Source organism: Cryptomeria japonica, unplaced genomic scaffold (genome assembly GCF_030272615.1).
Source record: "Cryptomeria japonica unplaced genomic scaffold, Sugi_1.0 HiC_scaffold_337, whole genome shotgun sequence".
NCBI classification, from domain to species: Eukaryota; Viridiplantae; Streptophyta; class Pinopsida; order Cupressales; family Cupressaceae; genus Cryptomeria; species Cryptomeria japonica.
The window spans coordinates 40001-55000 of record NW_026729159.1 but is presented as its reverse complement, the minus strand read 5'-3'; the positions used below and the strand labels follow the sequence as shown (position 1 = coordinate 55000).

General features: G+C 59.4%; 1 non-coding gene across 1 annotated transcript; it reads right to left on the bottom strand.

Moving 5' to 3' along the window:
- Positions 1-2971: 2971 nt before the first annotated feature.
- Positions 2972-3090, bottom strand: LOC131870596 (5S ribosomal RNA). Its single transcript, XR_009368901.1, has one exon. It is a non-coding gene; the product is annotated as a 5S ribosomal RNA (ribosomal RNA).
- Between the last annotated feature and the right edge of the window lie 11910 nt (positions 3091-15000).

The following is a 15000-nucleotide window of genomic DNA, read 5'->3' as shown; positions in this document are numbered from 1 at the left end:
GCCTCTTTTTTTGTCGGAGCGTTTGGTGGGGTTTCTCGCATTGGCTCTTCCGAGGCCCGGTTGCCACCCTGGCGCGCACGAAGTCGGAAGTAGGGTTAATTGCCCGGGTGCGCACCTTTGCCAGGGTGGGCACCTTACCTGGGCTGCGCACCAGGGCGGGCTCAAGATGGCACGCGCGTTCCGTTTTTTTCACTATCTTTCAAAACGGAAATTTTAAAATCTCCTTTTTTTTTTGCCTTTTCTGGAAATTAGTGAAGGCAGCGCATCAAAGGTGCGCACCTCGCTGCCCACCTTGGTGTGCTCTGAGGTGCGCACCCGGGAGCGCTACGAAGTGTGCTCCAAGGTGCGGCGTGCACGTTGTCGGAGCCCGGTTTGCCCCGGGTGCGCACCTCGCCTGCACCTTGGCCGGGGTGGGCACCTTGGCTGGGTTTGCCCAGGGTGCGCTCCGAAGCGGGGTTACTGGAGCGCCCCCTCTTTTTTTGTCAGAGCGTTTGGTGGGGTTTCTCGCATTGGCTCTTCCCAGGCCCGGTTGTTGGGTGCGCTCCCACCCTGGCGCGCGCGAAGTTGGAAGTTGGGTTAATTGCCCGGGCGCGCACCTTCGCCAGGGTGGGCACCTTGGTGCGCACACCTTGGCTGGGCTGCGCACCAGGGCGGGCTCAAGATGGCACCAGCATTCCCTTTTTCTCACTATCTTTCAAAACGGAAATTTTAAAATCTCGTTTTTTTTTTGCCTTTTATGGAAATTAGTGAAGGCATCGCATCAAAGGTGCGCACCTCGCTGCCCACCTTGGTGTGCTCCGAGGTGCCCACCACGGTGCGCAACGCCGGTGCGAACCCGGGAGCGCCCCGATGTGTGCTCCAAGGTGCGGCGTGCACGAAGTCGGACCCCGGTTTGCCCCGGGTGCGCACCTCGCGTGCACCTTGGTGCGCACACCTTGGCTGGGTTGCGCGGCCTGGTGGGCACCATGGTGCGCACCAAGGAGCGCTCCGAAGTGTGCTCCAAGGTGCGGCGTGCACGAAGTCGGAGCCCGGTTTGCCCCGGGTACGCACCTCGCGTGCACCTTCGCCGGGGTGGGCACCTCGGCTGGGTTGCGCGCCCTGGTGCGCACCAAGGAGCGCTCCGAAGTGTGCTCCAAGGTGCGGCGTGCACGAAGTCGGAGCCCGGTTTGCCCCGGGTGCGCACCTTCGCCGCGGTGCGCACCATGGCGTGCACGAAGTCGGAGCCCGGTTTGCCCCGGGTGCGCACCTCGCGTGCACCTTCGGCGGGGTTGCGCGCCCTGGTGGGCACCATGGTGCGCACCAAGGAGCGCTCCGAAGTGTGCTCCAAGGTGCGGCGTGCACGAAGTCGGAGCCCGGTTTGCCCCGGGTGCGCACCTCGCGTGCACCTTCGGCGGGGTTGCGCGCCCTGGTGGGCACCATGGTGCGCACCAAGGAGCGCTCCGAAGTGTGCTCCAAGGTGCGGCGTGCACGAAGTCGGAGCCCGGTTTGCCCCGGGTGCGCACCTCGCGTGCACCTTCGCCGCGGTGGGCACCATGGCGTGCACGAAGTCGGAGCCCGGTTTGCCCCGGGTGCGCACCTCGCGTGCACCTTCGCCGGGGTGGGCACCTCGGCTGGGTTGCGCGCCCTGGTGCGCACCAAGGAGCGCTCCGAAGTGTGCTCCAAGGTGCGGCGTGCACGAAGTCGGAGCCCGGTTTGCCCCGGGTGCGCACCTCGCGTGCACCTTCGCCAGGGTGGGCACCTCGGTGCGCACACCTTCTCAATGTTTTCTTGCCTTTTCTGGAAATTGGTGAAGGCAGCGCATCAAAGGTGCGCACCTCGGTGTGCTCCGAGGTGCGAACCCGAGAGCGCTCCGAGGTGCCCACGAAGTCGAAAGTCGGGTTAATTGCATTGTTTTCCCCGGGTGCGCTCCGAGGTGCGCAACATCGGCGCGCACCAAGGAGGGCTCCGAAGTGTGCTCCAAGGTGCGCACGATGGCGTGCACCTCTGGTGCGCACGATTCGGAGCTCGGTTTGACCGGGGTGCGCACACCTTGGCTGGGTTGCGCACCTTTTGTGCGCTCCAAGGTGCGCACGAAGTCGGAGCTCGGTTTGCCCCGGGTGCGCACCTTCGCCAGGGTGCGCACCTTGATGCGCACGCCTTGGCTGGGCTGCGCACCTTGGTGGGCGCCATGGTGCGCACCTTTCGTGCGCTCCAAGGTGCGCACGAAGTCGGAGCTCGGTTTGCCCCGGGTGCGCACCTTGGTGGGCGCCATGGTGCACTCCGAGGTGCCCAAGATTGGTGCGCACCAAGGAGCGCTCCGAAGTGCGCTCCAAGGTGCGCGCGAAGTCGAAAGTTGGGTTAATTGTCCGGTTTGCCTCGGGTGCGCACCTTGCGTGCACCTTCGCCAGGGTGGGCGCCTTGGTGCGCACACCTTGGCTGGGCTGCGCACACCTTGGCACCCGCGTTTCCTTCATTTTAAATTTTTTTTTTTTACAATCTCTCAAGTGGGAAATTCTATAATCTCAACTTTTTTTGCCTTTTCAGGAAACTTTTGAATGGAGCGCATCATTGGTGCGCTCCGAAGTGTGCTCCAAAGCTCTCTCCAGCTGCGTGCACCTGCCCCGGCCGCGCACCCGGCCCCGCCCAGCTTCGCTCACCTGTCCCGGGCGTCTGGTGCGGAACCTTAGAGTAAGAAACATCACCGTGCACCTTGGCCAACGTGCGCGACTCGACCGAGCGCGCACTGGCCGAGGTGCACACCGATTTCACCTGGGTGCGCGCGCAGCACCTCGGGCGCACCGGGGTGCGCGCACAACGCCCGGGTTGCACCGTGGCCTGTGTGCTCGGGGCGCCTCGGGTGCGCGCTCGGTGTCGCCCCCGCGCGCGCGGTAGTGCGGGCAGCGCACCCCGGCCCGGCCCGGCCCCGACGAGAACGCAAACGGGCAAAAGGTTTATTCAAATAGCATTGCGACGCCCGGCGAAAAACTAAAAAAGGGTGCAACACCGGGACTTCCCGGGAGGTCACCCATCCCAGTACTACTCCGGCCCAAGCGCGCTTAACTGCGGAGTTCTGATGGGATCCGGTGCACTAACGCTGGTATGATCGCACCCGTTATGAGCTTGTCGCAGTGTGTACTTAGCAAACCGCGACCCACGTGCGAATCCACCCCGGCCACCCACCCCCGTCGAGGTGCACACCCTCCCTCGCGAAGTGCGCCCCGTTCGCCAAGTGTGAGCCCTGCCCGGGTGCGCGCACCTTGCTAGGGCGTCGGGTGTGCACCCGGCCCGGCCTACGTGCGTGCACCTGGAGGGGGCGTCGTGTGCGTGCAGTGTCCCGTCTGCAACGCGGTGCCCACACACCACCTCGGGCGCAACGACCTGCGCTCACATGTGGGCCGAGTGCACCTTGGTGCATGTTCGGGGCGCCTCGGGTGCACGCTCGATCTTGCCCCGGTGCACCAAGGCGCTCGGTTTGCCCCGGGTGCGCACTTGGTGCAAGGTGGGCACCCAAAATAGGGATCAAGCACCAAAACACAAGTTTCGGGATGCAAAATGGGACCCAAGGACCACAAATGCGTTCCAAGACCCATGATGGGTCCACGAGAACAAAAATGTGTTCCGAGACTTAATAAACAAATATTGGGTTTTAGGAGAAGAAACATGCTCTGATGCCCAAAACGAGAATCGACCCCGAAAAGGCCACAGGCCAAAAGTGGGATGCGAGACAAAAAAAAATGGGACCCGAGGACCAAAATTGGGTTCCCAGGTCGAAGACAGGGCAACCGGACAAGAAACGACCTCTAAGGCTCGAAATGAGTCCCGACGACTAAAACTTGACAAGAAGCACCCATCAGGCACCCAACTCGACACCCATGGGATGCCGACCCACCCGGGCTTCCACCTAGCACACCTTGGCACCCACCCACCCTCGCACCCAACCTCGCACCCAACTTAGCACCTTTGAACCCACATTGGCACTCACCCTGACCCTGGCACCTTGGAACCCACATTGGCACTCACCTTGACCCTGGCACCCACCTTTGCACTCACCTTGGGACCCACCCTGGCTCCCACCTCGGCACCCACCCAGACACCCACCTTGGTTCCTTGGCACCCACCTTGGATCCTTGGCACCCACCCCGACACCCACCTTGGCACGCAACTTGGCTACTTGCCACCCACCTTGGCTCCTTGACGCCCACCCCGACAACCACCCCGTGACCTACCCTGGCTAGGGTTGGTGCACACCCACCCTGGTGCCCACCTTGGCACCCACCCTATGACCCACCTTGGCACGCACCTTAGTACCCACCCCGTTACCCACCCTAGGACCCACCCCGTGACCCACCTTGGCCAGGGTGGGTGCACCCACCCTGGTGCCCACCTTGGCACCCACCCATCCTAGCACCCAGCCTGTGACCGGGCTTGGAACCCAACCTTGCACCCGCACCCGTCTTGGCCAGTGTGGGTGCGCACCCATCCTGGCACCCACGTTGTGACACACCCTTTAACCCACGCACCCTAGCACCCACGTTGGCACCCACCTTGGAACCCAACCTAGCAACTTGGCACCCACCCCGTGACCCACCTTGGCATCCACCATAGCAGTCGCCGACTTGGCACCCACCTCGGCACCCACCTTGACACTTGTGGACCCACCTTGCCACTCACCCTAGCATCGACCCATCCTAGCACCCACCCTGGCACCTTTGCACCCTAGCACTCACCCATCCTAGCACCTAACCTGTGACCCACCTTGACACTCACCCTCGCACCCACCTTGGAACCCAACCTAGCACCCACCCACCCTGACACCAACCCTAGCACCTACCCACCCTTGCACCCACCCTGTGACCCATCTTGGCACCCACCCATCCTACCACTCAACCTATCACCCACCTTCTCACCCACCTTGGCATCCACCTTAGCACCCACCCACACTGGCACCTTGGCACCCACCTCGGGCAAGGTGGGTGCACACCCACCCTGGCACCCAATTTAGAACCCACCGAGCATGTTACCCACCTTGGCACCCACATTGCAGCCCACCCTAGTACCCACCCTATGACCCACATTGGCATCCACACCCTAGCACCCAGGCACCTCGACACCCGCCTTGACACCCACCCTAGCACTGAACCTGTGACCCACCTTGGAACTCACCCTAGAACCCACCCACCCTGTGAACCACCTTGGCATCCACCTTAGCACCCACCCACCTTGGCACCCACTCTAGCACTCACCCATCCTAACACCCAACTTGTTACCCACCTTGGCACCCGCCCTCGCGTCCACCTTGAAACCCACCCTAGCACCCACCCACGCAGGAGCCCACCTTGGCACCCAACCTAACACCCACGCATCCTGGCACCCAACTTGTGACCCACCTTGGAACCCACCCTAGTACCCACCTTTGAACCCACTATATCACCAACCCACCTTGGCACCCACCCTATGACCCTCTTTGGAATCCACCCTAGCACGCACCCACCCTGGCACCCACCATGGAGCGCACCCTAGCACCCACCCACCTCGGCACGCACCTCAACACCCACCTTGGTGTGCGCACTGCGCCAACCTCTCAAAGACCCTATGTGGTGCGCTCCAAAGTGTACACCTTTGGTGCGCTCCAAGGTGCGCACCTTTGGTGCACACCGAGGTGCACACCAAAGTGTGCACCGAGGTGAGCACCAAAGTGCACTCCAGGGTGCACACCAAGGCGTGCACCTTTGGTGCGGTCAATGCAAACGAATTCGGAAGTTGGGGTCGATGTCCTAATCGCTGCTGCAGACTACACGTATGAGAATCGGACAAATAGCTTTATATAGGGGAGGTGTTGCGTTTGATGGGTCGACTCCCCTGGTTGTGTGCACTGCACCAACTTCAAAGACCCTGTCTTGTTTAAGAAGTCAAAAGTTGGGGTGGATGTCCTAATCATTGCTGCAGTCTACGCATGTATGAGAATCAGACAAATAGCTTATATAGGGGAGGTGTTGCATTCGGTGGGTTGACTCCCCTGGTTGTGCGCACTGCGCCAACCTCAAAGACCCCGCATAGCAGAAGAAGTCGGAAGTCGGATTTTGGTGAGCACCAAGGCGTGCACCTTTGGTGCGGTCAACGCAGACGAATTCAGAAGTTGGGGTGGATGTCCTAATCGTTGTTGCAGGCTACACATGTATGAGAATCAGACAAATAGCTTATATAGGGGAGGTGTTGGGTTTGATGGGTCAACTCCCTTGGTTGTGCGCATTACGCCAACCTCAAAGACCTTGTTTTCGTTAAGAAGTCAAAAGTTGGGGTCAATGTCCTAATGGCTCCTGCAGGCTACACATGTATGAGAATCGGACAAATAGCTTATATAGGGGAGGTGTTGGGTTTGATGGGTCGACTCCCCTGGTTGTGCGCATTACGTCAACCTCAAAGACCTTGTTTTCGTTAAGAAGTCAAAAGTTGGGGTCGATGTCCTAATTGCTCCTGTAGACTACACATGTATGAGAATCAGACAAATAGCTTATATAGGGGAGGTGTTGGGTTTGATGGGTTGACTCCCCTAGTTGTTCGCATTACACCAACCTCAAAGACCTTGTTTTCGTTTAGAAGCCGAAAGTTGGGGTCGATGTCCTAATTGCTCCTGCAGGCTACGCATGTATGAGAATCAGACAAATAGCTTATATAGGGGAGGTGTTGGGTTTGATGGGTCGACTCCCCTGGTTGTGCGCATTGCGCCAACCTCAAAGACCCTGCATTGCGGATGAAGTCGAAAGTCAGAGTTTGGTGTGCTACAAGGTGTGGTCGAAGGTGCTCACCTAGGTGTGCACCTTTGGAGCACAGGAAAAGTGCCCTCCAAAAGTGCGCACCTTTGGAGTGCACAAAAGTGCCCTCCAAAAGTGCGCACCTTTGGAGCGCAGAAAAGTGCCCTCCAAAAAGTGCCCTCCAAAAGTGCGCACCTTTGGAGCGCAGAAAAGTGCCCTCCAAAAAGTGCCCTCCAAAAGTGCGCACCTTTGGAGCGCAGAAAAGTGCCCTCCAAAAAGTGCCCTCCAAAAGTGCGCACCTTTGGAGCGCAGAAAAGTGCCCTCCAAACGTGCGCACCTTTGGAGCGCAGAAAAGTGCCCTCCAAAAAGTGCCCTCCAAAAGTGCGCACCTTTGGAGCGCAGAAAAGTGCCCTCCAAAAAGTGCCCTCCAAAAGTGCGCACCTTTGGAGCGCAGAAAAGTGCCCTCCAAAAAGTGCCCTCCAAAAGTGCGCACCTTTGGAGCGCAGAAAAGTGCCCTCCAAAAAGTGCCCTCCAAAAGTGCGCACCTTTGGAGCGCAGAAAAGTGCCCTCCAAAAGTGCGCACCTTTGGAGCGCACAAAAGTGCCCTCCAAAAGTGCGCACTTTTGGTGCGCACCAAGGCGCTGGTTCGGTCGTTGCAGGCGAGTTCGGAAGTTGGGGTCGATGTCCTGAGCGGAGGTGCAAACTACACAGGTGTCGGAATCGGACAAATAGCTTATATAGGGGAGGTGTATGCTTCGATGGGTCGACTCCCCAGGTTGAGCGCACCGCGCCAACCTCAAAGACCCTACGGTATGGATGAAGTCGGAAGTTGGGTCCGATGACCAATTCGATTAGTAGGTATGCTCATGAGGTCGGAATTTGGGTCCGATGACCTGCCATGTGCAGGAAGGCGAATGTTGACACTGTGCGTTGCAAGGTGCACACCAAGGCGCTGGTGCGGTCTTTTTAGTCGAGTTCGGAAGTTGGGGTCGATGTCCTGATCGGAGGTGCAAGCTACACAGGTGTGGGAATCGGACAAATAGCTTATATAGGGGAGGTGTATGCTTCGTTGGGTCGACTCCCCGGGTTGAGCGCACCGCGCCAACCTCAAAGACCCTACGGTATGGATGAAGTCGGAAGTTGGGTCCGATGACCGATTCGATATGTAGGCATACTCGCGAGGTCGGAATTTGGGTCCGATGACCTGCCACGTGCAGGAAGGCGAATGTTGGCACTGTGCGTTGCAAGGTGCGCACCAAGGCGCTGGTTCGGTCGTTGGAGGCGAGTTCGGAAGTTGGGGTCGATGTCTTGATCGGAGGTGCAAACTACACAGGTGTGGGAATCGGACAAATAGCTTATATAGGGGAGGTGTATGCTTCGTTGGGTCGACTCCCCGGGTTGAGCGCACCGCGCCAACCTCAAAGACCCTACGGTATGGATGAAGTCGGAAGTTGGGTCCGATGACCGATTCGATATGTAGGCATACTCGCGAGGTCGGAATTTGGGTCCGATGACCTGCCATGTGCAGGAAGGCGAATGTTGGGACTGTGCGTCGCAAGGTGCGCACCAAGGCGCTGGTGCCGTCGTTGCAGTCGAGTTCGGAAGTTGGGGTCGATGTCCTGGTCAGAGGTGCAAACTACACAGGTGTGGGAATCGGACAAATAGCTTATATAGGGGAGGTGTATGCTTCGATGGGTCGACTCCCTGGGTTGAGCGCACCGCGCCAACCTCAAAGACCCTACAGTATGGATGAAGTCGGAAGTTGGGTCCGATGACCGATTCGATACGTAGGCATATTGGCGAGGTCTGAATTTGTGTCCGATGACCTGCCATGCGCAGGAAGGCGGAATTTGGGTCCGATGACCGAGTTGATGGCGTGCCATGCGCAGAAAGGCGGAATTTGGGTCCGATGACCGAGTTGATGTTGATGGCCCGCCATGCACAGGAAGGCGGAATTTGGGTCCGATGACCGATTTGAAGGCGTGCCATACGCAAAAAGGCGGAGTTTGGGTCCGATGACCGAGTTGATATTGATGGCCCGCCATGCGCAGGAAGGCGGAATTTGGGTCCGATGACCTGACATACGCATGGAGTCCGACTCGGGGGCCGATGTTCGATTCGATGACTTGCATTGTGGGTAAAGTCGGAAGTTGTGGTCTTTGACCCGATTCGATGACCAGACTTCGGCTGCTTGAGAATCGGACAAATAACTTATATAGGGGAGGTAGTGTTCTCGAGCATCCTCCCCCCGTGCCCGTTTATGTCGATTGATGCTGGTGCTCGACTGGTTGGAGCGCTCGGATGCAAAAATCTTGCACCAGGATTTATCGATTGTGATGGACACGGCAAGTCTCCTGATTGCTATGCAGGAGCTCATCGTGAATCTCTATGCGGCCTTGGTATGGACTCGACCTGCGGAATGGTTCGGCAATGGTAGTCGCTCCAACACGTCCTTGCAATGGCCACAGAGGTGATTCGACTAGAGCTCCAGTCTAGCTTTTGGGTTGCTTGGCGGACTGGTATAGCCGCGATCGAGTTCCGGCCATGAACGTTTTAGATAGCTCTTGGGCTTTCTGGGACGGAAGTCGGAAGTTTGGGCTGTTGTCCGATTTGATGACCATTCTTCGGATGTGTGAGAATCGGACAAATAACTTATATAGGGGACTGTGTTGTCTCACGCAGCCCCCTCCGTGCCCCTCTATCTCGACCGATGTTGGTGCTTGAAAGGGTTGGGATCGCTCGGATTTATAAACGTGCACCACCATTTGTCGAGTGTGAGGGACGCGGCAGGTCTCCTAAATGCTATGCGAGCGCTCTCTGAGAATCTCTATCCGGCCTCGACACAGACTAGTCTTGCTGAATGGTTTGGCACTGGTAGTCGATCCAACACGTCGTTGTTGTGGCCGCCTAGGCGATTCGATTCGAGCCCCCGTCTAGCTTTTGGGTTGCTTGGCGGATTTTGCCCTATCCGCAAGTGAGCTCGGTCCCTAAACGTTCGAGAAACCCGATTGCTATGCGCCGACTCTCTTTCTTGCGAGCCTCCATCTAGCTTTTGGGTCTCTACGGAACGGAAGTCGGAATCTGGGACCGTTGTTTGATTCGACGAGGCAGACTACGGTTGTGCGAGAATCGGACAAATAACTTATATAGGGGAGGTGTTGACTGGAGCATTCTCCCCCGTGCCCCTCTAACTCGACCAATGCTGGCGCTCGAACGGTGGTAGCGCTCGGATTTTCATTGAGCGCCAGCATTGGTCGATTTAGAGGGGCATGCGAGATTCCCGAATGCTATGCGAGGGCTCTAACGGAAATGTCTATTGGTTTCGGTATGGATGCAATTGCGAGTGGTTCGGCAAAGGTAGTCGTTCCGATGCGTCCATGTCGTGGCCAAATCGATAATTCGATTTGAGCCCTCGTATAGCATTTGGGTCTCTCGATGTGATTCCGCATTCCAGTCCCTTTGGGCACTGCTTGAGCCGCATCCCAGGGGGTTCCCTTCCCAATAATCTGCCTCGCAACCCGATTGCTATGCGGTGAGGCTCCTCGGCCGCCTCGGAACTATCTGTGTATCAGACGCATCGCGGGATAAGGGGTTGGCAACGGTAGTCGCCCCAAGCGCGTCCGATGCTTGGACCATTCCGAGGCGGCCCTGAAGCCTCTTCCGTCTAGCCGTTGGGTCCTTCTCGCCGCATCCCTCGCCTCGCACCCCGATTGCTATGCGGTGAGGCTCCTCGGCCGCCTCGGAACTATCTGTGTATCGGACGCGTCGCGGGATAAGGGGTTGTCACTGGTAGTCGCCCCAAGCGCGTCCGATGCTTGGACCATTCCGAGGCGGCCCTGAAGCCTCTTCCGTCTAGCCGTTGGGTCCTTCTCGCCGCATCCCTCGCCTCGCACCCCGATTGCTATGCGGTGAGGCTCCTCGGCCGCCTCGGAACTATCTGTGTATCGGACGCGTCGCGGGATAAGGGGTTGTCATTGGTAGTCGCCCCAAGCGCGTCCGATGCTTGGACCATTCCGAGGCGGCCCTGAAGCCTCTTCCGTCTAGCCGTTGGGTCCTTCTCGCCGCATCCCTCGCCTCGCACCCCGATTGCTATGCGGTGAGGCTCCTCGGCCGCCTTGGAACTATCTGTGTATCGGACGCGTCGCGGGATAAGGGGTTGTCACTGGTAGTCGCCCCAAGCGCGTCCGATGCTTAGACCATTCCGAGGCGGACCCGAAGCCTCTTCCGTCTAGCCGTTGGGTCCTTCTCGCCGCATCCTTCGCCTCGCACCCCGATTGCTATGCGGTGAGGCTCCTCGGCCGCCTCGGAACTATCTGTGTATCGGACGCGTCGCGGGATAAGGGGTTGTCACTGGTAGTCGCCCCAAGCGCGTCCGATGCTTGGACCATTCCGAGGCGGACCCGAAGCCTCTTCCGTCTAGCCGTTGGGTCCTTCTCGCCGCATCCCTCGCCTCGCACCCCGATTGCTATGCGGTGAGGCTCCTCGGCCGCCTTGGAACTATCTGTGTATCGGACGCGTCGCGGGATAAGGGGTTGTCACTGGTAGTCGCCCCAAGCGCGTCCGATGCTTGGACCATTCCGAGGCGGACCCGAAGCCTCTTCCGTCTAGCCGTTGGGTCCTTCTCGCCGCATCCCTCGCCTCGCACCCCGATTGCTATGCGGTGAGGCTCCTCGGCCGCCTTGGAACTATCTGTGTATCGGACGCGTCGCGGGATAAGGGGTTGTCACTGGTAGTCGCCCCAAGCGCGTCCGATGCTTGGACCATTCCGAGGCGGACCCGAAGCCTCTTCCGTCTAGCCGTTGGGTCCTTCTCGCCGCATCCCTCGCCTCGCACCCCGATTGCTATGCGGTGAGGCTCCTCGGCCGCCTTGGAACTATCTGTGTATCGGACGCGTCGCGGGATAAGGGGTTGTCACTGGTAGTCGCCCCAAGCGCGTCCGATGCTTGGACCATTCCGAGGCGGCCCCGAAGCCTCTTCCGTGTAGCCGTTGGGTCCTTCTCGCCGCATCCCTCGCCTCGCACCCCGATTGCTATGCGGTGAGGCTCCTCGGCCGCCTTGGAACTATCTGTGTATCGGACGCGTCGCGGGATAAGGGGTTGTCACTGGTAGTCGCCCCAAGCGCGTCCGATGCTTGGACCATTCCGAGGCGGCCCCGAAGCCTCTTCCGTGTAGCCGTTGGGTCCTTCTCGCCGCATCCCTCGCCTCGCACCCCGATTGCTATGCGGTGAGGCTCCTCGGCCGCCTTGGAACTATCTGTGTATCGGACGCGTCGCGGGATAAGGGGTTGTCACTGGTAGTCGCCCCAAGCGCGTCCGATGCTTGGACCATTCCGAGGCGGACCTGAAGCCTCTTCCCTCTAGCCGTTGGGGCTTTCTCGCCGCATCCCTCGCCTCGCACCCTGATTGCTATGCTGTGAGGCTCCTCGGCCGCCTTGGAACTATCTGTGTATCGGACGCATCGCGGGATAAGGGGTTGGCAGTGGTAGTCGCCCCAAGCGCATCCGATGCTTGGACCATTCCGAGGCGGCCCTGCAGCCTCTTCCGTCTAGCCGTTGGGGCCATCTCGCCGCATCCCCCACCTCGCACCACGATTGCTATGCGGTGAGGCTCCTTGGCCGCCTCGGAACTATCTGTGTATCGGACGCATCGCGGGATAAGGGGTTGTCACTGGTAGTCGCCCCAAGCGCGTCCGATGCTTGGACTATTCCGAGGCGGCCCTGCAGCCTCTTCCGTCTAGCCGTTGGGGCCATCTCGCTGCATCCCCCACCTCCTCGGCCGCCTCGGAACTATCTGTGTATCGGACGCATCGCGGGATAAGGGGTTGGCAGTGGTAGTCGCCCCAAGCGCGTCCGATGCTTGGACTATTCCGAGGCAGCCCTGCAGCCTCTTCCGTCTAGCCTTTGGGGCCATCTCGCCGCATCCCTCGCCTCGCACCCCGATTGCTATGCGGTGAGGCTCCTCGGCCGCCTGGGAACTATCTTCGTATCGGACGCATCGCGGGATAAGGGGTTGTCACTGGTAGTCGCCCCAAGCGCGTCCGATGCTTGGACTATTCCGAGGCGGCCCTGTGGCCTCTTCCGTCTAGCCGTTGGGGCCATCTCGCCGCATCCCCCACCTCGCACCCCGATTGCTATGCGGTGAGGCTCTTCGGCCGCCTTGGAACTATCTTCGTATCGGACGCATTGCGGGATAAGGGGTTGTCACTGGTAGTGGCCCCAAGCGCGTCCGATGCTTGGACTATTCCGAGGCGGCCCTGCAGCCTCTTCCGTCTAGCCGTTGGGGCCATCTCGCCGCATCCCCCACCTCGCACCCCGATTGCTATGCGGTGAGGCTCCTCGGCCGCCTTGGAACTATCTTCGTATCGGACGCATCGCGGGATAAGGGGTTGTCACTGGTAGTCGCCCCAAGCGCGTCCGATGCTTGGACTATTCCGACGCGGCCCTGTGGCCTCTTCCGTCTAGCCGTTGGGGCCATCTCGCCGCATCCCCCACCTCGCACCCCGATTGCTATGCGGTGAGGCTCCTCGGCCGCCTTGGAACCATCTTCGTATCGGACGCATCGCGGGATAGGGGGCTGTCACTGGTAGTCGCCCCAAGCGTGTCCGATGCTTGGACCATTCCTAGGCGGCCCTGAAGCCTCTTCCGTCTAGCCGTTGGGGCCTTCCCGCCCCATCCCTCGCCTCGCACCCCCGATTGCTATGCGGTGAGGCTCCTCGGCCGCCTTGGAACCATCTGTGTATCGGACGCATCGCGGGATAAGGGGTTGGCACTGGCAGTCGCCCCAAGCGCGTCCGATGCTTGGACCATTCCGAGGTGGCCCTGAAGCCTCTTCCGTCTAGCCGTTGGGGCCTTCCCGCCCCATCCCTCGCCTCGCACCCCGATTGATATGCGGTGAGGCTCCTCGGCCGCCTTGGAACTATCTGTGTATCGGACGCATCGCGGGATAAGGGGTTGGCACTGGTAGTCGTCCCAATCGCATCCGATGCTTGGACCATTCCGAGGCGGCCCTGCAGCCTCTTCCGTTTAGCCGTCGGGGCCTTCCCGCCGCATCCCTCGCCTCGCATCCCGATTCCTATGCGGTGAGTCTTCTCGGCCGCCGCGGAACTATACCTGTTATTGCTACTGCATCCTTCGGCTGGTAACCTCCTCTGCCGCCTTGGAACGTTCTCTTTGTCGGACGCGTCGCGGGATAAGGGGTTGGCACTGGTAGTCGCCCCAAGCGCGCCCGATGCATAGACCGCTCCGAGTCGACCTTGCTTTCAGCCTCTCACATGCATAGACCTCTCTGAGTCGACCCTGCAGCCTCTCACGTTTAGCCTTTGGAATCTCGCCTCACAACATGATTGCTATCCTTGATGCATCCCTTGCCTCGAGCCCTGATTGCTTTCTTGGCTGCATCCCTCCTCTCCTCACAGCCCGGTTGTCATCACTGCTTCATCCGTCGCTTCATGCATTCTGGCTGCTGGGCCCTTCCCACCGCACACCTCGATTGCTATCTCTTCTGCATCACACACCCCGATTGCTATCTCTGCTACATCCCTCGGCTCTCACTTCTGCATCCTTCGCCTCACACCTCGATTGCTATCAATGCTGCATCCGTAACCTCACACCCCGATTGCTATGCGGGGAGGCTCCTTGGCCGCCTTGGAAATTTCTGTGTGTCGGACGCACCGCGGGATAAGGGGTTGGCACTGGTAGTCGCCCCAAGTGCGCCCGATTCTTAGACCGCTTCGAGGTGACCTCGTAGCCTCTTTCGTCCAGGCTTCCTGCCTTCAACGCCCTTTTTACACCTCGATTGCTATGCGCGGGCTCGTTGGCGTCTATCACCTCTCTGCGAAGAGTGGCACGATGATTGTTGGGGTAAATCGTAGCAGTCCGATCTCTGGCCTTGGGCCATTGTGAGGGCTGATCGATTTCCTGTGCGCATCTCGTGTTCGCCCAGTAACAGACTCGACGACTTGTAATCGGTCTTGTTCCCGATTGTTCCTGGAGGTAGTCTTCGGAACTCTTGGATTTGACCTGTCACTCGAACTGTCCTCTTCCGAGGATGCTTGTGTGTGTGTGCTTGTGCCATTTCCTTGGCGGTATTAACGAGATATTAAAGAGCGGAGTGAGCGCCTCGCCCAGCTATGTTTGGGGCTCTCACTCCCTTACCCGGTGTGCGACCGCTTTGCACGTAGGTTGCGGAGCATCGCGACTCTTTCGATGTTTGGCGGTTGTCTTCCGGTGATGCGTTGGTCCCGAAGTGCACGTTACTAGCATTTCTGCCAT